Source organism: Agelaius tricolor, unplaced genomic scaffold, assembly GCF_023055355.1.
Source record: "Agelaius tricolor isolate 1412-34295 unplaced genomic scaffold, bAgeTri1.0.p SCAF_1, whole genome shotgun sequence".
In the NCBI taxonomy this organism is placed as follows: domain Eukaryota; kingdom Metazoa; phylum Chordata; class Aves; order Passeriformes; family Icteridae; genus Agelaius; species Agelaius tricolor.
Genome location: NW_027269261.1, coordinates 7,628,122 through 7,650,424, shown reverse-complemented (window position 1 = coordinate 7,650,424; position 22,303 = coordinate 7,628,122). Strand labels below are relative to the sequence as shown.

General features: G+C 42.3%; 1 long non-coding RNA gene across 2 annotated transcripts in view; it reads right to left on the bottom strand.

The window, feature by feature from the left end:
- Positions 1-22,303, bottom strand: part of LOC139587521 (uncharacterized) — a 30,471-nt gene that overhangs the window by 6,761 nt on the left and 1,407 nt on the right. The window contains exons 2-3 of one of the 2 annotated variants that reach the window (XR_011678421.1): positions 10,969-11,123; positions 227-478 (exon numbers count right to left, since the gene is read on the bottom strand). This is a non-coding gene — a long non-coding RNA (uncharacterized lncRNA). The remainder of the gene's footprint in view (positions 1-226; positions 479-10,968; positions 11,124-22,303) is intronic. The other variant, XR_011678427.1, reaches the window with a different exon arrangement.

Sequence of the window (22,303 nt, the reverse complement as noted above, 5' to 3'; positions counted from 1 at the left end):
AGACTGCTGAATATTCCCTTCAAAAGACAGATTCTTTACAGTGGGTTTGTCCAAATGGGAGTATTGTGCAGAATTCTGGTTTCTGCTGTCTTTAGCACAGAGGAAATAAATGCTGAAGAATCCCCATGCCTTTACAAAGCTTACTGGGAATCTTTGTGCAAGGAAAAGGGAAGGCTTGGAAGCTGTGACCACGTGAGACACAAATCACAGTCCACATTCAGAATACCTGGCTGGCAGCACCCAAAGGGCTGGAGGATGGATCTGCTAATGCCATGTTCTCCCTCTGCACTGCCTGCTTAGCTCCTCTGGGATGGAAGGAAAGATAATGGCAGCCTTTGGCTCCGTGCCTCTCATTGCCATGACACTTCCATACGTTCCCTTCAGCACTGTGTATGTCTCCCTTCACCTCTCAGCAGCAGCAGCAGCAGCAGTTACTCCACAGGAAAGATCTCGGAAATAAGCCTTTCATTTGAGGAGTCTGCCAAAATGAAAACACTTTTAGAAAGAGAAAACTGATCTGCTAAACAGAAATAAATCTGAAATTAACTGAAACCAAAATCACATGTTTCCCCCCTACGCCCCCACCCAGGTCTCTGGATGTTGGGAACCTTAAGCTCCACTCTGAAACTAAATTAGACTTGAAGTCTGAAAACTGACCTCAGAGTCAAACTTTGGTGGCTGGAGATGATATGTTCTCTACTTAGATATAAATGCACAACTTTAGATCCCCTGTACTCACAAGTTGTTTCCTAGAAACAAAATCTTATGATTTTCCATTCAATTAGATTGTGTATTTTAATTAATTCTCTAGTCTTTCTCTGGAAGCAAATCATCAAATAGAAGAGACATCTGCACTGTTCTAATTGACTTAAATAGAAATAATGAATGTACAACCTTTGGGTTGATTGGACACCTGGATTATTTCTCACTGAGAAAAATAATACATCTATCCACAAGAAAATTTTCAGAAGAGAGAGTGTGATAATTTCATCAAAAAAGCATTAAGATAAAAAAGTGGGCTAGAATTACACACATTTACTGAGTAAAGCCTCTACTCCATCCCCTGTTAGAGCTTCACTTTGAAGACTGAAGTGAAAGAGCAACAGTTTTCTTTCTGAGATTTCCACAATAGAGGAGAAAGGAGGATCTGGTCCATGTATTTAGCTATAGACAATCTAGGAATTCTTCTGAGTAAAATACACCAGGATTTGCAGTTGCCACCTTTATTCCCTCTGACAGAAATAATTCCACTGAAATATTTTTTTTTCCAGAGCCATTTGGTTTACATTTTACTAAAAAGGATAAAGCTGTTGTTATATCTAGAAAGCAAGAAGCCTTTCCCAAAAAAAAGTACCTTGGACCAATTTTTACAGAACACAGACCATTTACTTCACAAAATTCAACTCTTGTATTTGGAATTTCATGTACAAAACACAAACCTTGGGAACAATTCCCATAAGGATTCATTTAACAGGCTTCATTATGTGGAAAGGGTCTAAAGCAACCAAAAACTAAAATGGCTGCTCTGCAATTCACTGTTCTGTGGCTGCAAGCATGATTTACAACAATGTATTTTCTGCTCTTGTTTCTTTAGCTTAGTGCTGAATTATAAATGAACAACTGGATCCTGGCATTCTTCTAGTGCGAAAATAAAATTAACCTGTTTGAGGGACACTTTTTTAACACATTCAGTTATTGAATTCTTTACAAGGAAATGCTTTATTTGAAGAAAAAAGACCCCAACCCATCCCAGACCTTTCTGTTTTGCTCTTAAACAAAGAGTAAAGCCACATGTAAAACCAGGCCAAACAGTTTCATGTCAGTTTAAGTAACTGTGGATAACCAATTCACAGAAAAGGCAACTGGTTTGCTTTGGCTTGATTTGAATTTAGACGTGCAGTAAGTTTGTCTACTGATGTAGGTATTTGACAACATGTGAAGTCTGCAAAATCACATTCAGTCTGCCTGACAACATGAATCTTTTTGTCTGCTCAACACTTATGGTCCATATCTGTTATTAAATAATGTACACAAATGCTGCAACAAATGAATCATAAATAATTACTGAGCGTTTTTTTAATAGATGACGCAAGTCCCTGCCTCAGGGGTTTGCTGTCTACCTCCAAAATGGGCTAAAAAGATGGAAAATTATACACAACACCAGAAATTAGCAGGGATATGGCACTGCTCAGTCCTAAAGGCTTGAGAGAAGACATTGGTATGAAAGAAGAGGAGGCAGAAATGTGAAGTCCAAAGCCAAGAGCACAGTGACACCAAAACCCATGCAAGTTTTACTGTCACACTGGGTGTGATCTCAAGACCTGCTGGAGAGAGAATCACCAGGTCCTTGCTGTATTTCAAGCTCTGTCCCAGCCAGACCTGAATATTTCTCATTAAACAGATGCATATCAAGGAAGGTGTGACCAATCTAAGAGATGCTCTTGTGCTTTGTGTTTGCAGGCCCCCAGCTGGGCACGGAGCTTGTCCTTGTGCCTTTCCAAAAGCCTCAGCATGGGGCTGTGAGTGGCTCTCTGGGGCATGCCCAGGGGTTAAGGCAGGCTGGTGGAGAGGACTGTCCCAGCACTTTGCATCCTCTGACCACAGCCACCAAAATAGCTCTGGAGCTGTCAACCACAGCCCTGGGGAACAGGGAAGGTTCTCTCCTTGTATTACAGGCCTGGATTAGGCTGATTTAGCCTTTTTTTTTTTTTTTTGTAAATAAGGCATCAGGATCTGCCAACAACATTCCTCTCATTTTATCTGATCTCATAAGAATTATTTTTAGTAAGAACTGGTTTACCCTGAAAGAAAGCTATTCTCTAAAAAAAGCTTTGTACACTTAAGACATATGGGACAGAAGGAAGCCTGCATCTAGCATTGCTTTTTTCTTTCAGCCACCAGAAAAACCCTGAAATTGCCCTTTTTAGCAAAGAGAAAAGATAAATGGGTTCATTCTAAATCAAAAATAATAGATATGTCTTGTGCCATTCTTGACAACCTTTTCTGAAGTCTCATTAGCTCACAGAACATGTGCACAACTCCTACTTCTAAGAAATCTACACAGGTGTAATTTCACTGAAATAACAGTTGAATAGCTGTAGTAGAACAAGAGCTATTTTTGTCACTTCTCTCACCAAAATTAAATGAAATAGATACTTTACAGAGGTAGCAGCAGCCAGTCCTCCTTTCTGACAAGTTTACAAGCACTGGAGACATTGCTTGGGGTCATCATACTCTGTATTTTGGTGCACAGACTTAGTGAATGGCATGCATGTTATGCTTACTAAGCTACTTTGGATAAACATGGAAAAAATCTAGTGGTGTAGCTGTCACAGACCAAAATGGTTTCATGTGCTATGTGATTTGAAGGGAGATTCCTTTGCTGTGTGTCATTTACCTTTTATACATTGCTGCTGAGCAGTATTTCATAACCATTCATTCTCTGGATGCCCACACTGACATTGTTATATACATACAGGCAGGAAAAATGGGGACTGTGTGTTCTTACTCCACGTCACATTCTAGTCCACAAACAGCTTTATTGCTCTTTACCATGTTTGGGAACAAAGGCAAAGGGATGACCTATGTCTCACAGCAGAACAATTTCCTTCTCACACTTGGAAAACAGAGCTCCTCTCTTTTACATATGGTTTATGTACACATGCATAGCCTTGGGACATCAGGAGCTGAGGAGAAAAACCTCTCCTGTTTCAGATGTAAATCAGTGACAGCCCTGGTCATGTGCTAAATGATAAATAAGCTGGCATAGTGGAGTCAGCAAAAAACTTTCATGCTTTAATTTTTAACATCATTTCTCAAGCCATGATCCTGCAAGTCATAAGGATTTTTGAGTAGGTCGGGCCCTGTCATGAATGAACTGTTGGCATAATTGATAAAACAGCAAACAGCTTTGGGGAAAGAGCTGCTTGTGTCTCTCTGGCATAGAGCACAAAACCATCTCAGTGATTCCTGCCTTTCATGGCACACCTGGAGTGCACTCACTGTGCCTCAGGCACTGGGGATTCCTTGAATCCATTGACACCATGGGGAGGGAATGATGATATTTAGGATACAACAGGAATTGAAGTTAATGTGGGATCTGGTTTTCCCTCCTGTCCCCTGTGGCACTCTGAAACCACCCTGTGATGCCTCTGTGTCTCCATTTCTGCCTTCATGGTGATAATTTCCCCATCCCAGGAAGTCTGAGAGCCTGTAAATGTGTTTAATGTGAACTGAGGTCGTTGGTTGCAATTTTCAAAGCAGATGTGGCTATTTCATCCAGGAGGTTGTGACATTATGGATAATAAAGATAAGGCTTCCCATAGCTGAGGTTTTAACACTCTCCATTTAATTCACTGTTTTCTTGCTGAATTACAGTATTCCAACAGTAGCAAGTACTAATGATGACAGCTGAAAGTTACACTGCTGGGTATCCAACTCATCTCAATTCTTTGGAATAAATCTAACCCAAGCAAAAATGAAGGATACTGTATTGCCTTAAAAACATTCACATCCTTCCCTGTAGTGATCCCAGGCCATCCTTACCCTGAAGGAGGGGTGGATCACAGATACTGATATCCAGTACTTTTACTTTTCCTTTCAGAAGCCTCTCAGTTAGAGCAAACCTCTGCCAATTGCTTTTCAGTCATTCAGTAGAGAATGGGCAGGCTTGGATTAAACTTGTGTGCTGTGACAGAGAGCAGGGTGGAAATGCAGGGGGAGCAGCCCTGTGACAAGATTTTTGAGGTACCTGGAGTACCACAGAGCTTGAAGCAAGGGAGCCTAGGATAAGGTCTAGAAGAAGACCTCTCTTCACTCTCTCTTCTGAAAATTTGCTTGTGGATAGGTGTATTATCTTCCTCAGGGAGAAATAATCTGATCAACCCAAAGGTTGTACATTCATTATTTCTATTTAAGTCTAGAATTCCTGGCAGGTAGGATATGGCAATGGTGGGGACTAAAACTTGAAGCTGAAAGGAGACTGAAAAACAGGGATGGAGACAAGGAGATGTAAGGCTAAAAGGGCTAAATTGGGAGTGTAAGAAGGAAAAGCTAGAGTAAGTAGGAGTTGAACACTTCAGAGTTGTGTTAAGAGCTGACACTGCTTAGATGGGTTCCTCCCAGAATCTGGAATAGATCCCAAAATTTCTGACTTGCATATTTTTCTATTTTTCCTACTGAGATCTACTAAAAAAAATAATTATGCCTTTTCTCCTTGCAGCCTGCACAGGGATGATACACTACTGCACAGTGAGAGTTGTCCATGAACCTCTGCTTCAATCTGTGGGTCTGGTATTCCTTCCAAGGAAACAAATGGAACTGAATGTAGCAACGTGTGCAAAGAAACCAACTTTCCTTCCTTAGAAAGCTAAGAAATTCTTCAATAGGTGTGTGTTTGTGTATATATATGCACACACACATGAAGGAGTGTGAAGGGAACTTGTGATGCCTTCAGAAAGCAGGAAGTACAGGAATACAACAATTGGAGCTCATCTGCTCTGAGCACTTCCATTTTTATCCAGTCCATTTCTTACACCTCATGCAGAGGTCCCTCCAAGTCCTCCCGTGCTCCACAGTTACTTCAGCCTTTTATTCTTGGGAAGTGTTTGGGCAGTGGTAGTCCCTAAGTCAGAGATCCAGGCTGTTCATGGGCTGCTTCAGCATCTAAAGAATCTGGACTGTAATTCCATAGCTGGAACTTTTCACTGCAGTGCTCAAATAGAATTCAACCAACCCCCAGTTTATCTCGCTGTTCTTCCTACTCTTCTTCCTTTTATTTTTTATTTGCTTCTTGGGGTTTTATTTTTTTTTTTCACACTTTTTCAACAAAAAATGAAAGCATTCTATATTTCTTCATCACTCTTTTCCTTTCCACCTCTTCTGTTTCTGTGCTTCTTTTCCACAATTAGCTCTTTTTTTTTTTCCTTCTTCATTTTTATTTCCCTCTCCTGTCACAAGGAATGAAGCTTGAGCCTGGATCTTGCATTATCTTAATAATTATTTGACCCTGTATTACATCTTCAGACCACCACTATAGTCACAAGAGTTAAAACATATATATATATATATATATATATATATATATATATAAATATTTTTTTCTATAAAAACTGATCCTAGGCAGCCTTCCAATTATGATATCAGCCTTGTAAAGTTTGCCTGAATTTGCTGACATCCTGAAGGAATGATCTCAAGAGGTGTATTCTCCTGGCTGAAAGGGCCAACAATGACACATCAGTCAGAGTTAGCCTGCCCACAGCTGATTATTTTGGGGGTTGGAATGGTGCAAGTGGAGAGAATGGAGCCCCCCAAGAGGCAAGATCTGGAAACAGCTGGAATAAAGATGTGCAGGAAGGATGAGGGGTTAGGAAAAGAAAATATAAGGAGAAAAAGGAGGAGCTTAAGGGCCCAGAGGCAGGAGCAGCAGTAGCCTGGAGCAGAGATTTTCTGAGTGTGATGGAGAACAGGAAAATAAGAACTGATTAACTTTTGGTTACAAAGTAATTTTAATCCATGAAAAAGCCTCCTGGTGGTGTCAGTATGAGAGCCAGTGATTACTGGGGAGATTATGATGAAACACCATAGCCTGCTTTCTTTTCTCCTCAGTTCTGCTCTATCATCTTCCTTATCCCTCCCTATTTTCCCTGCCTAGACCTGTCCAGTTCTTACAGGAGTTAACAAAGAGCTTTGCCATCCACTCCAGGAGGAACACAGTTGTGAATTATTGTAAATTGAGGCCAGCCTTGGCAACAGGCTCACAGAAGGGCCAGTTCCACATCAGGAAGCAGAGGATGTTTCACTGACAGTGTTAATGCACTGTCGAGCGATAAAACTTCTGGTTTCTGGCATATTTTGGAGCAACATGACAAAAAATTGCAGAATCCATAATATTATCTTACCCACAGTTTTCTACTGACCCTAATTACAGTTCTGTTGCTCAAGCTATATAATTTGATTTTCAACAGCACACCAAAAAGGCAGGAGCTCAGCAGTTCCCAGAGTGATTGCACAGTTTGCTGGACAAATGTGTTTTGCTTCTGGTTAGGACTTAGGTGAATAATTAATTAGGAAGTTAGATGTCCAAACATGTCTCCAGTAGGTCTAGAGACAGTTAGTTAGGGCTGGCATGCCTGGATGCCACTCCAAATGTTGAAAGTTGCTGGTAGCTCTTTTCTCTATTGGCAGGTGGTAGATCCAGATCCACAATGTTCTTGCACTTTCATTCCAAGTGTCATTTTCATGTTTTCAGAGATAACCAAAGGACTAAGCACCACTGGTGTGGAGGCCCTCGTGCATATGACAACAAATATAATGCTGGAAAAGGAGATATTCATTTTACTCACCATGTTTGGACCTCAAAGCATTTTGCCTTTCTCTTATTTCCATACAGGTACATTTTTGTTTATTTTGCCACTGAAGTCCTTAATTTATTTTTTTTGTCTAATTGTTGTTGACACACAGCTGTCATACACCACTCTGCCAGATGAGCATTGCTGTGGCTCACTCAAGAGCTGCACCCTCAGCTAACCTGTCCTTCTGAAAAAGGCTTTTCCACCTGATGCAGCAGAACTCTCTGCTTCCAGCCCTGCAGAAAGACCAGTGTAAACCCAGCCAAAAATCCAGCTGAGGTGAATGTGAGCAGACAATCAGGCTTTCCATGAGGAAACTGAGGTATGACAGCTCTTTCCAGCCAAGGTTGCCAGGGTGGCAGTGACCTCCAGCCAAGGCAGCCACTTCTGTAGCTGCTGCAGCAAAATTCACCAGAGCTCATCTCTCAACATGGAGTCATGTTCTTGGCATCACTGGGGATCTTCCTCTGACTGAAGGGAAAAGGAGCAAGGGACGTGATTTTAGATTGTTACTGATTTTGTTTCGCTTTCAAAGGCAGCAAGATTAAAATTTGAATTCTAATTATGTGCCTTATTTTTTTAAGGCACAGCAGCTAACTAATTCCCATCAGTGCTTTCCCTAAGATCAGAAGCAAAGTTGTCACTAAAATATATTTTTTTTCAATTCCAAGCCAGTCATATAAGTACAGTGCCTAAGATGAATCAGTTCAATGGTTCTCTCATTCTGTGTTTAATAATAAAATAAAACCAAAAATTACTAATGAAATCCCAAATCCTGCAGGGTATTGAAAATTGCAGACTATTGTCTGAGCCTGCACTCTGACCCCAGCTTCTGTTTGTCTGCTGAAGCATAGTAAGCACATATGATATTATAGAGCAAATAAAACACACAATTAAGCCAACACATTCAGGCAGATAAAACTAATGAAAGGTTTAGCTCCTCTCAAAAATAATGTGCTCAGTAGAAGACAATCCCTTGAAGCACGTGGAATGTCTTAACATAATACATTTCCATGCTTAGATTTTCAAAACTGCAAAATACAGACATTTATAGAGACGTGTCTCAAATGTAAAATAATCCTTTTGGAAGGAGTAGACAGTATCTTTTTCTGACACACTGAAGGGGAATAATGCTCATTGTTTATGCATTTGCTCAAGCAGTGGAATTTTACATGGCTAAACTTCACTTCATCAGATGTATATCAGTTTAAATTAGCTCAAAATCCAACTCAACATTCATTTTTAGATCACAGTCTTCAGAGGAACTGATTTATCAGGATGCCTAAATCCAGATGCACTACAAATAAGCCAGGAAAGACAAATAAGCATCTTGGCATAAAACAAACGAGCCAGGAGGAAAAAAAAATGTGAAAAAAGGAACAGCTTAGGGAAAGTAAGAAGAAACCTGCCAGTGTAAAGAATGCAGAGTTTCAGATTCCAGACACTACCCCACTTGGATTTCCTCATGTTTTACCTTCCCTCCAGCCCTTCCATTTTTATTTTTATTCTTTTTTTACCATTGCCTTCTGGACCACCTTCCCTGCTTGCATCCATCAGCTCTCCAGTTTTGTATTTGCATTCCTTTTTAAACCACATCTCTTTAACAAACCTTAGAAACCATTTGGGGTACCTGAATGGGAACAGTTTGGAAGGACCAAAAAGCTTTGGGCATGCTCTGAGCAATGGTAGCTGCCTGGGTATGCTTTGAGCTCCCAACAAATACAAAAACAATCACCCCAAGAATAGAATCTTAAAATGAAAGGTAGTTAATAGCAGACCCTTATCATCCTTCTGTCAGGTTGGCTGATTGTGGAGCTGTGAAGACTTTGTAGAAGAGGAAAGTTTATATAAGAGGAAAAAGTGAAGGACAATTAAAATGTTTGTATGATACCAATGCTGTCAAGAAACAGTGGCCAAGTGTTAGAATAACTAACCTTTGAGAAATTGGGGATTAAAGGCAAAGTACTTCTGGCCAGAGACCAGGCCTCCTTAGCTAGGGAGCAGCCCAACAGAGGGAAATCCTTCTTCCTGCATAAACTCTCCACTGATGGTGGCTAATTAACCTGGTATTTGGTTAAAAATTTAACATATTTGTCAGATCTGACTCAGTTCTTATTCATCACTATTTAAGAACACAACAGTGTCTCATTTCCATCCATGTTCATGTAGTCTGGCTTGTGCAGAGAGGTAAATGAACTCAGAGAAATTAGAGCTCAGATCATGCAGAAGAAAGAGTTTTATCAGGTAGCCCTGAGTGTAAGACAGTCAGTGCCACATATATTACCATTAAACACTGTATTTCATTTTGCTCCTTTTGTTTCCTATCAGACTCCCTAGAGGCCTTAGTTTGTATTCATTCACTCTCTCAAACGTCTTCCCAGATGCTCAAATCCCACTTCTGTTATTGCAGTTTCTTTTAAATTTGTCTGGATCCCTTGTGCAGAGTCAGGACTTTACTGTTCCTTAGCTCAGCATTCTCCTGGCTGGACTCCAGCTCAGGTAATTATATCCAGAGCTCTCTCTGACTTCTCTCTCTGGCTGCCTTTGGAGAAGTTATTCTTCCTTTTCTTTTGCAAGCTGCTTTATAACACTGCACGTCCTGGGAACTGATGGGATGTGTGTTTTGGAGAGAGGCTGTGCATTATGCATTAGGGGTGAACCAACACCTTCCTCAGTGGGACTGAAAGTACTGACACAGCTTCCTTTCTTTTTCATTTCAATGCTATTTTAAGTGGGCAGTTGTCACACCAAGCAGAAGCTGAAGGACAAAAATTTGGTCCAGATGAATCTGTTGTTGCTATTTGGATGTGGAGACTTCACCCTCTAATTTCCTATTCTGAATCTAGCCTGGATTTGTTCAATAGCTGTTCAGTGGCTTATGTCACTGGTTGTCACAAGATGCTCACAAAAATAGATTCCTCACTTATTGGGAGAAATATCAATACAGAGGCTAAAGAGAGAGCAAGTTCTGCTAGAGGTGATGCTGCTACATCAACCAGGAGGCAAATTACAAAGCAAAAACAGTAGAAAACTTAATTCTTGCAATGCCTCTGTTCAGTTCTCTCTTTCTTATACTTATCCAGTGCTAGGGCAAAGACAGTTCAGGGTATCCTTTCCAATGAAAAGGATTCATGTAGAATCACCAGGAGTCTAAAACTTTAAGAGAGAAAAAATATTTTCCTTCTTAACTAAGAAGCATGAACCATAAAGTTAGGCAAATTTCAGAAAGAAAAACAGATATATAGTAAAAAAAAACCCAAAATAAACAATTGTAATTGATCTCCTTACTAGACACTGCTCATTTCCTGCAGGATGTGGGCATGAGAACTGGCTCTAAATACTTATGCAAGCTCATGTAACTGCTCACTGCAGTGCAGTTCTTCCAAGGCAAAGAAAAGGATCTTCACACATCAAACAAGTAAACTCTGATCAATCCTCACTCCCTCACCTTGGAGGAATTTGAGTTGTTGCTATCAGCAGAATTTTAAGCTGGTCCCTAGTCTGGGCAGAACTACTGCACTCAGAAGAAACTTGGGAAGACAAATGATTCAGGAGAGGTCAATCTGTGCTCAGGAGTAGCTTAAGAAATGCTCTCCTAATCTAAACTTGAAGGTTTTACCTTCACCATGGGCCATCTCTCAGGGGAGGATCATCAGAGAGCAGCCTCATCTTGGAGTGGCCTCACTTGGAATGGAGACTGGACCAAATTAGCTCCAGAGGACCCTTCATGCCAGCTCTGCACCCACAGGGAAATCCTTCACACCACAGAAATTCCTACCAAGGAAAAACAATAAAAGAAGCATCCATCAGATGAAAAAGTAATATAGACTACATTCAATATATTTTTGTTTGCTTTTCATCCCAAATCTACAAGTTTTAAAAGCTGCCAGGTCCAGCTCAGGTTTCATGTTAAAAAATACCATTTATACCCAGTGAGGCCATGACTGAACTTGGATCACTTGCTGAATTCCGTTCTCCAGAGAGGTCACAACCATCACATCCTTCATGTGACAATGTCCAGCCAGCTGAGATGGTTCCTGCACTTGTCCCAGAAGTGAGCAGAAGGGAAGGGAAGGGAAGGAGCAGGAGTCTGTAGAAGTGCACATCTGGAAGTTTAACCTGACCCTGCTGCAGAGTGAAGTCAGCACAGCCTCTGTGCAGTTTTGATGGCAGGACTTGGCCAGTGCAAAACCAGCTGGCACCAGGTTCACCTTCCTCCCCCTCTGCTAAACAGCCCTTTCATGCAAAAAGAAATTGACCCCCACTGTAGTCAGTAACATTTTTATCCTCCCTCCCCTGCAGTTCGGGGGTACGTGAGCAGTCATAAATCCATTTTTAAAGTGCTGTTGACTGCTTTAGAACTTGGGCAGTAAAGGAAATAAAGTAAGCACATAAGCATGTAGCCCTTGCACTGTTAAACATGGCATCTAGTGCTGGGGATAACTAAAAGCATGGTTGACTAAGGAACTAAATAAAACTGGAAGGCACTACAGTATGATTTATATCACATGGGTTTTTCTGTAATTTTTGCAAGTGGAAACCAGGAATAGGTGCAGGACAACAAGAACAAATGTATTTTAGGATTCTTACTGCAATCAAAGCACTGGGGACAAGGAAAGAGTGAAAGTATACAAACATACTTGAGCACTGGAATTTTTTTGAAGGAGAAATATTCACTCTATAATGGTATCCATGTAGAATGGATGCTGTTGGCTTACATTATACCAGATGATTGATGATGGTGCAACATAAATAGCTAATGAGCAATGTAATCTGTATTATTTCATGCTTGTTTATTTTCAAGAGGTGATACAAGAATAAAGTAAATTCTATAGCTTCATAAACTTCAGCATCTGTTTCTTTTTTCTGTTTGAAAACTTAAAACATCAAGCAGGTTTTTGGGACCTGCAAGCAAGCAAGTAAAAATTGCTTCCTCATGTCCAACCCAGGATTTTCTTATTAGTCATTATGAGTAAAGATGTCTAATGTAAGAATAGCAACAGTTTAATCCTCCACAGAACCCAAATATTTCAAGTACATTGCTAATATTACCAGGTGAATTTGCATTGAACAGTGATATGGATTTTATCAAAGTGAAGCAAAGGCACTGCTTCTCCTTATGGAAGCTATGGATCAAATTTTCAAGATTGCTGCAGGGTCTTTACACACAGGGCAAGCTCACCATGGTACAATCCTCATCTTATTTTAGTCCTTTGGTAAAGGAGCCTCAGACTGCTCCTGTACATTCCTGCAAATGCAGTGACAATCTCCTGTTCCCAAAATTCTTTAGGGCAGCTATGGATTTTCCTAAAGAAAATGCTGTCAGAGAAACTAAAGGAATGCTTGAACTACAGCTTTACCAGAAAGTCCTTTCTGGCTGTATGATTGCAAACATTTGTAGATGAGTGAAACTGTTTTGAGTCCAACTTAGAAAAGAATGTGGAAATAACCATTAGCAAGGCAGAGGTGTCTGTGAAGATCATAGAGGATATATTGAGGGATATTAAGAGAGTGCTGCGATTCAGCTGGGAAAGATCAAAGAGAGGCAGATAACAGCCAGGGGACATCAGAGCACCATGGAAGTTGCTGAGGATGTAGGAAAAGCCTGGGTAGTGCTGTGGGACATAAGGGAAGCTGAATAAGATATGGATGTCAAGAAACATCCCTGGGTGATAGAGAAAACCAGAGGACACATCCTCATGGCAGACTTGTCTGAGAAGGCCTCAGAGTGGTGTGAGATGCAAGCCTCAGGATGATGAGGAAAACCAGAGAAGGTTGAAAATTGCTGGGGACACAAGACAGTCAGCTAACAGGAAGGAATGTTACTGAATGCCATCCCATCTAGAAAGGCTACAGCTGCTGGGCAGAGCTACAAGGATGTTTGAAATAACACAGTCAGAGTGTCCCTATTTTATGGTGAATAACACATGATGCTGGACAACAGTGACCAATAAAGTCAAATGAAGAGCAATTAGAAATATGCCAAGGAAAACACATTATATCACAAAACAGAAAAAAAAAATTCATTGCTAGAGAGCATAAGGGAGAATCTGGAAAATGCTTTCAGCAAAAAGCTCCTCAGACTTAGGAACCTTCTTGGAGCAGCTGCTAAGCCTGAAGAAGGCTATAGCATGTTAGGGAATGAGAGAGCAACTGTGAGGTGCCAGAAAGAGTGAAGCAGATTGTGAGCTGAATGACAAATGTGTAAGTTGCTGGTTGCTATAAGGGGCCACAGTGTCAGGAAATGTTGGAGCCTGCTGTGCTGCTCCTGGAGGCATCCAGGAAGGATGCAAGTTGAAGGAACACTGTATGGGTTAAATAGCACCAAGAAATGTCAGAGAAGATCAGGAACACCTTTAAGCCTGTTCAGCAGAGGGATCCAGACTAAGGCAGTGAATTATTGGAGTGGCAACATAGAAACCAAGGCAAGGCTGTGATCTCCCAAGGGCCCAAGATACCAGGAAAAAGAATGCAGATTGCCAGGGGGACTGAAGAACCCTGCATATGAACTAGGGACAACTGAAAGCTGTGGGATTGTCAGGAACCACAGGGTAAGGTCAGACTTAACTCAGATGTCTGGTTTCACCATTTGACTAATAGAAGAAAGATGTGACCCAAGATAATCCTGCCTGCTTCTCTTTCAGAGAGCAGAACAGAACTCCTTTCAGTACTGTCTTAAAGCAATGAATGCTTCCTGCTGAACAACCACACAAGGCCATGTATGGAAAATAGCTATCTATCCTATGTCATTGTATGTGTTTAAACTGGGCCTTGGAAACCACACGAGACCAGGAGAGGAAAATAATCTCTTTGGGACAAGGGAAAATCTTAAAGGACTAAGTTGTGCTTAGGTCTGTGTGCTGGTGCAAGGAGCCCTTCTCAGCACAGTTCTAAGCAGGTAAATATCCCCAGTCTTTATCACAAGTTTATAAAATACTGAGAGAGAGAAAAGCAGCGTGGAAAATATGTTTTATTCATGCATTCATCTAACTCCAGAGCACTGGTCCTAAATAGAGTAACATGGCCAATGTATTTATAATTCACAGTGCCAACTGGCTCTGGAGCAATGCCTTGCTGGAGCCTGGGCAGAGCGAGGCCCTCAGCCCCCATCTGGCAACCCAGTTTCACAGAGGAGACACTCTGTTTGAAACCTGCTCCTTGCTGCACATCTTCCCTAGGGAATGCCAGGCACCAGGACTTGAGCAGCACAGCTCCTCCCTCCCTCTAGCACAGCTCAGCCCCAGGAGAGCCACTCTGCAGCCTGGCTTTGGATGGGGAGGTGCAAGGGGGAAGAAGACAAAGGGTTATTTTTTGTCAGATCTGCTGTGGAAGGCTGAAAACAGCCAGGTTTCCAACCTCTTCCCTTTGTTTGCCTTAGGTCTCTCAGTTTCTATATCAGGCTCTGGTTCAGCTTCCATTAGCGCTTCCTCATCAACATCGCTAACAATGGTTTCTTCACTCAGGGTATCACTAGGATTACACTTACTGCCAGAATCCTCTGGCACAAAATCACTGTCTGAGTCAGAGCAGAGAAATAATTAACCCTCATGATACCTCTCTGAAGAATGAACAGAATACCTAACAAGATTTATGGGACATCAAACTGATGCTGCTCCTAAGGAGGAAAGCATCTTCTTGCTGAAGTTGTCATCTCCACCAAGGAGTGAGGAGGTTCCTGAGTGGACACAGGAGACATCCTCACCTCACCTCAAGGCAACCTGCATCCCCTTAGTTGAGTTAGTTACCTTACATGTCCAAACAGCAAACCACTTGTTTACTGCTCTGGCCCTGGATTAAATCATGGTTTCATTTCCTTAAAAAAAACCCAATCTATCAGAGTCAATGGATTCTCAGGTTCTGTGAAACTGGCCAGGCTGCAGGAAAGTAGGGCAAGACTATCTTACCTGAAATTACCAGCATTTGATTTGCAAATGGCCTTAAAATACTCCTGATCATATTCCAGTTATGTAATTAGATTAGATTTATCATTTAACTTACAATTCCAGAACTGAAATAGAACAGTTGAAAAATTTTCCCCACATATGGAGAAGAGTGTTGCCCCATAGAAGAGAAATAAGCACCAAAATATATATACACATTTGCAGGCTTTTGCTGTTTTCAACTCTAGTGACAAGAGTTTTCCTTCCCTCCAAAAAGTTATCAGTCACTTCAGTGGCAGACATTTGCGACCAAAACTAATTAACTTTCTAGGTCCAGAAGGATCCCCTCCCAAAAGATGGTAATGTGCCTCAGTGGGGTAGAAAAACGATAGTACAGTCCTAGCTGGCTGGGAGGGATCTCTGGAGAAGTACATATGATGCAGATTTCTGTCTGCAAAAAACCAGTAGTCTGCTAAGATCTGGAAGCCTTAAAATCCTTTCACTTCTGCTGGGAATTTAGTTCAAAGCAGCTGCATGTAAATGTTGCATAGCAAATGCTACACTGGCAAATCTTTCTGATGATTCTTGTTTTTAAATCAACAAGAATAAACTATATGGAAGAGGAGCTTGCTTTAGGACAGCCAGTTTTACCCTGTTTTAAACTAAAAGTGAAAACAACCCTAAGGAAAAAAAAAAAAAGGAAAATATTTGAAATATGTATGAGCAACTGCACTGCCCTGCCTCATCTCTTTGTGCTGCATAAAGGGGACACAGACTGGCTGAATCTTTTACACAGAGATCTGGCCACAGATTCATCAGGAAGCATGCAGCTCCCATTCCCACTGCCTGTCCCTCCCAGCCAGGAGTGGGTAAGAGGCAGGGAGACAAAGCAGGAGGATCAGTAGCAGGCTGGGAATTGCCTGAAGGCTCATCATCTTCCTCCAGGCCCTAACAGAGTGAGAGCAGTGAGTATTTCCTCCTCATTCACGTCCCTCGCATAAGTGTTTCTGGTATCTGTGCGACCTCTACACTTCTGCCTCATGTAAAAGAAAGGGGAACTTTGTCAGTAATTCCTGAGGGAAGAAGATCACTTCAACCTTTGACTTACTCACCACTCATTAAAAAAAATGAGATCAGTAAAAGTTGCTAATGGAGAGAGAAAAACACCTCAGCACGAATGCAATGGTTAGGGCACATTGTAAATCTTGTTAGGAGCTATCCCTTCAACACAAAATTACAGCCATGCCATGGAATTTATGCAGATATTCTCCCTGCCCCCACTCCTAAACACCACCTAGGTCTCCTTTCGTATTTTTAATCTAATCCAAATCTTTTGAAAACAATAACCTTAGAGATTCTGAGGTTAAAATTCCTCTGCAGACCCAAGCCAACTAAAGAGCCAGGTAAATCCTTGCTACCCCCATGACAAGGGTCTTGACTTGTCTGCTCAACAGCAGCAGTATGTTGGAAGTAAGGAAGCCTTTCCCAGCACTGATCCCAGCTCTTGTGTTGCTTTGTGTGGGTCTGTGAGCCCAGTACTACGCAAGCTCTGCATCAAACACCTCTTCGAAGAAGCTGCCATACTGCAGACATCCAAGGAATGCGTGTGCTTGCAGCTGTTCCAGGAACTGGCAACACAAATGTCAAGCATCCATTTTGATGCTAATTTGACCATAATTTGGTCAAATTAGCACCTCCACCCTCACCAGCCCTTGACCAAGGACAAAGACTTGAACAGGGGAGCTTGAGGAGCTTGCAGGGTTTTGATTCTGCTGGGCATTCTTGGCCACAGCTGCTGTCAGTCTGGGAAGGGGTAAATGGGGAAACTGCTCCTGCGCTGCAGCTTCCCAAGCTATGCCAGCCAGGCTGCCCAGCAGCAGGCCCATGTGCTGGAGTCCTCCTCTGCCTGCAGCCCAGGGGATGGGAGAAGCTGCTGATTCAGATCCACTCCCCCTGCTCAGCCCGTCCTACTTCTTGTGGAAATTCCCACCTCTTGAGATCTGCCTGCAGAGTCGGCTCCTGTGGACACCCCCTCAGCTACTTCGGTCACCCTGGGCCAGACTTAAATGGATTAAGTAGGAGGTTTTTGCTAGCCCAGTTTGATTGAAGTGGGTTGAAGGGTACTTACACATGCATTTCTGCAAACACATCCTGAGAGGGCATTCATTCCCAGGAAAAGGCAATGAACAAGTAGCAGGGGCTACAGCTAAATCAAGAGTCCACTCAAACGAGGCTCTGCAGATTCAGGGACAGGCATGAATTTTTTTTGCAAACAGTGGAAGCTAATATTTCCCACCAGCTGCAGGTTGCTACAGGGGGAAGGGGAAGCCTGTTACTCTCACTTGAGCAAGAAGCTGGCAGGGTTCACCTGCCAGGAAAGTTCAGGCCTGAGCATCACAGCTGCTCTGTCTCCCTTTCTGCAGGCTGAACTGAGGAGGAGGCAATTTCCATCTGATCCAGGCTCAGACATGTAGCTCAGAATTAGAAGTCAAGTGAAAAAATTCGGAAAGCCCTTCCACCCCAGCTGCAGTCACACAGCTCCAGAGGATTTGGGAAGGTATCACTGTAAGCATCTAATCTCTCTTGCCTCTTCGGGTGCTTTGTACTCAATTACGTCAGCCAGGCAGCATGAACAGCACAGGTAAACCAGCCTTAAGTCATGCCTATCAAATAAAAAGCTTTGCTGCTTAAAGATTAATGTAAGAAATCAATGTGCTTGCAGCCTGTGCCAGCAGATGATCTAAGCCCATCTTAAGCAGGCTCAGAAACTTCACGTAATGGTGATACAAAATCTATGAGCAGTTAATGCTGAGACTGTCTGTCTGCTCCCAGAGTGCTTCAAATGCTGGTTCATGAGCTGGCTACCAGATGTGCTCCTCTTTTCCCTGAAGGCCATCACGAGGACTGCTATTTCATTCTCAAATCTCAACAGCCAGCGTGGTGACAGCAGAGAGGCTGCTCTCTAACATATGTGCCCTGCATGACAGCACATCCATTTGAATACCTTGTTATGCTGAAGGAACTGGAGTGACCACTTAACAGGAAGGGATGAACCTTTCCAGCTATCAAAACTGAGCAGCTTAACAAGAACACTGTCAGAACAGCATCCAAAAATGAAAGGGCAGCTTCTGTTCAGGACAGAACACGGCCATAGGAAGGGATGACTCTCTTGCCAGAGCAATGGCTGTTGCCATCCACATCCATACACTCCCTAACAAAGTGAGATTAGACCATATTAAATGACATTGTCTTTTCTGATGTTCAAGCAAATTAGGGAACAATGCTGCCTTGGGCAAGGTCATTGCTCAAGTGTCTGGCAAGTGCAGATCACGGTGTGCCCTGATCAGGGCCATGATTGGAGTGTGCTCCTGTCACAGGAGCAGGGGCACTGGGGGAAAAGGAATGAGGATAGTGACAGGTGTTAAAAATAGGTTAGAAACTGTTGTAAAATAGTTGCCAGACCGTTAAGCATGTACTGTTAGTTTGGTTATTATTTTGTAAAAGGGGTTAAAAGGGTAGTTGCAAGAAATAGGGTACTCAACAGTACCATAACACACCTCAGAAAAGTGCACCACCCCCCAAGGGAAACCAGCCAGCCTGCACAGAACTGCAATGGGCCAATCAAGCGCCTTAAACCTTCATGCAAATGAAGGATCCAAAAAGAAACCAATTCAAATGGACAAAAACAGGATGAAAAGGGGCTTCTGTCCCACTGAATCGTGCAGCTCCATCGGGGACATCGCTGCGCAGCATCCCCCGGCGGGAGCGCTCCTGCTCGGCCCGCGGGCCCCCTTGCTTCAGGCCTTTATTTTTTTTTTATAATAAATGCTGAAATCACTTTAGTACCGGGAGCCTGCTCTCGTTTTTATCAACAGGCATCCAGGTTTTACCTGCCCTGAAGCTGAGACAGGCACCAGGACAGGGCCCTGGAATCCTGCTGCCCACACACAGCCTTAACGGCCATGAATTCTCCTTTAACCACCAAGTGCCACCAACATTTAATTATCCTGCTGAGACAATATGAGCCTGAATCGCTCTGTAAGATGCTTGTGTCCAAAAGAATAAACTGGCATTGACGTAATTACCTGTGTATGGCTCAACCTGGCAAAACCTTCAGCCAAGCTGCGTAAAACATCAAACCCCTAAAAAGGAGCCGCGTGCTTTGTGCTCCTTGGGGAGCTGTGGAGTGAAACCTGTGGCTCAGAGTGGCGTGTTAGAACCCATCCAGGAGCACGAACTGCTTCCCGCTGCAGCCTCGGTTCTCATGGGCACGGAGACTCAGGAGCCAGGGAGAAGTCAAGACCTCCAATCTCAGCGCATTCAAGATTTATCTGCATCCCTGTGCACATAAATGCCCTTTCAAAGGAAAAAATAGCCCCGTGTGATTAAAGTCTGCATCAGTGCAAATCCCAGGCTGGTTTGGACCGTACACACACAAGAATGGAATGTATAATCACAATGCCTGGGATTCTCCTTAACTTTGCTAAGGGCTGGGTTGGAGCTATTTTGAAAGAAGCAACTGTATCTCCTTTAAGCATGAAGCACTCTTGGCAGTAATAATTGCCTTGTAACTAACTCCTCATTAGCACTCTCTCAGACCTCAATTTCTGCGCTGACTTTCTGTTGCTCCCGGTCCAAGAACAGGATTATCATCCCGGCACCAAAGTCTGCTCTTAATTATACTGTTACAGATACCAAAAAAAAAAATTAAAAATCCAATGAAATAAATGGAATGACTCTGGATTTAGAGCAGCATAACTGAGATCAGTTTGTCCTATTGTTTCCCATCTAATCCACAATTTAGCATGATAAAGCACAGTGTTCTACAAAAAGCTTCTTTTAGCTGGGAAGACCAGCTTGTTTTACCCACCAGTAGTATGTCATGGCGACAGATAACTATTTTAATGAATTTAATACTCTTATCTGAGTTCCTTATCCAGGAGAGAAAAATAGTTTTTACCAAAAAAAAAAAAAAGAATATGGCACCTGCTTTAGATAGAATAAAAACATTAATGTGAAGAACAGGAAACCAAATGTCTGACCCTGAGTGATGCTAAGCAGCTGCAGCTTCCATGAACTTTGCAGGAGTTGTAAGATCTCTGTGGATGATATTTTAAGCTCTAATGCAGCACTTTCTCCATTATTTTATTTCAGTTTGTCATTAATGCAAAGGAAGACACTGGATAAAACACCTGAAGAGATCACCAAGTACAATCCAGATGCCTGAACACAACTTCATGAAGCAGAACTTGCAGTGGCAATGCGTGTAGGAGCTTGATCAAAGAGAGATAATTAATCATGTACATACAGGTTGGATGAGGGGAAAAGGCCTGAGGAAAACCCACATGAAAAGTCTTCATCACACGAGTACTTACATTATTGCTTCATAGCTTTTTATGGCCTTAAATCCAAGCAAAAAAAAAAGACATTATCTAAGGTGGTCTAGGCAATACAGCAAGGATATACAGGGACAGACTGAGGAAAGGGTAAATGAGGTTTTACAGCATTCCACATTTCATTTGCAAGCGATGGAATGGGCTGTTAAGACCGTTGGAATGATTTCTTGCATGGCAGAAAGCAGAAACTCAAGAAAAGAAAGCAAGATAAGTATGTATGTTTTAGCAGAATTCTTACTAACTACTAAATTATTATTGGCTGCATACCAAACACTCCACACAGTGATAAACAACTGTTCATTTTATTTCACTAAACAAAAAGCCCATTGAAGGATTTCTACTATTAGTGCACTCACTGGAACTCACTTGAAAAATACAGTTTTGGACATACATCAAATACAACTTACAGCTGAATAGCTGCAGTGGTCTGACTTACTTTCCAAACATGTCAAGAAAATGTTCTGTTCTCCAGGCAAAAGGAGAACAACAGAGCACAGCAGTGCACTAACTACAGGTATCAGGCATTCCCTGGGGCTCAGAAATAGCTTCTCTTCTTAATTGTGGAGAGTTCAGCAACTGGCCCTGCTTTCAGGGGGGCTGGTTTCATAGCCAGCCCCTCATTTTTGGTGGCAATCCAGCAAAACCAGTAGGAATTCCCATATTCTCTCTTGCCACCAAAAAAGGTACATTTTCAGCAGCTGTGGCAGCACAACAGTACATAAGGCCACACATTAAACTAGAAAACCAAACTCATCTCAATAAAAAAAAAAAAAAAAAGTGTTGCTAAAAATGGTGCTGCTTTTGATGCCAGCATTGGTTCCATCCCCAGTGCAAAGTCACAAACAGCTGTGTCAGCACAATGTGGGGCTATAGGTGGTGGTGGCAGTGGCAGGGATGACAAAATCCTGAAGATCTGCAGCCAGGAACAGGTCCTGCAGAGCTGTGTACCAGGCTGTATAGAACTGTCATTGTGACACATCCCATTTCCCTCAGAGGCAAGGCCAGTTATGAAATCCCTCTCTGCTCTTTGCCCTGGCTGCTGCAGCTTGTCACCTCCAAAATTGTGCCTATAGAACAGTTTTAGAAGCTGCGTCCTAAAATGGATCCTGGAAATCATCTAGGTTATGGGAAAAAAAAAATACTACAATGGGAGTTTTTTTTCTCATCTTGCTCTATTGCATCAGCTCAACTGCAGGGCTAATGACTGGGCATTGGCAAGCTCCTGAAGCACTTCTGTATCAAAGAACACACAAAATCCTGAACATCTGAGTCAAAACTAAAATCCTCTCTAAAGTGCTCATGACTGGACAGCCCACAACTGAGGCTCTTTCAGAAGGTGCAATCCCACTTGAAGACCTGGACCCAAATTTGGTGAATGATGGCTCTGTAAAACGTGTGTTACAGGGTTTGTGCTCCCCACACCTTTCCTTTCCATGTGTTTACATCCCCTATGTGTCTGTACAACACTACCAAATGCAATTCCTACTCTGCTGTTATAAATAGCTACCCAAACTTAAGGAGAGTAGAGAACCATTCTGTCTAGGTTAGGTTCTGTGTTTGGGATGATTGCTTTAGGCTCTGCCCATATATCTATCACCTGATAATCTGTTGATTCTCAGCATCTCTGAAAGACAACTCTTGTAGATCTGAAGGTGGGTTCAGTGACACATCAGTGCCT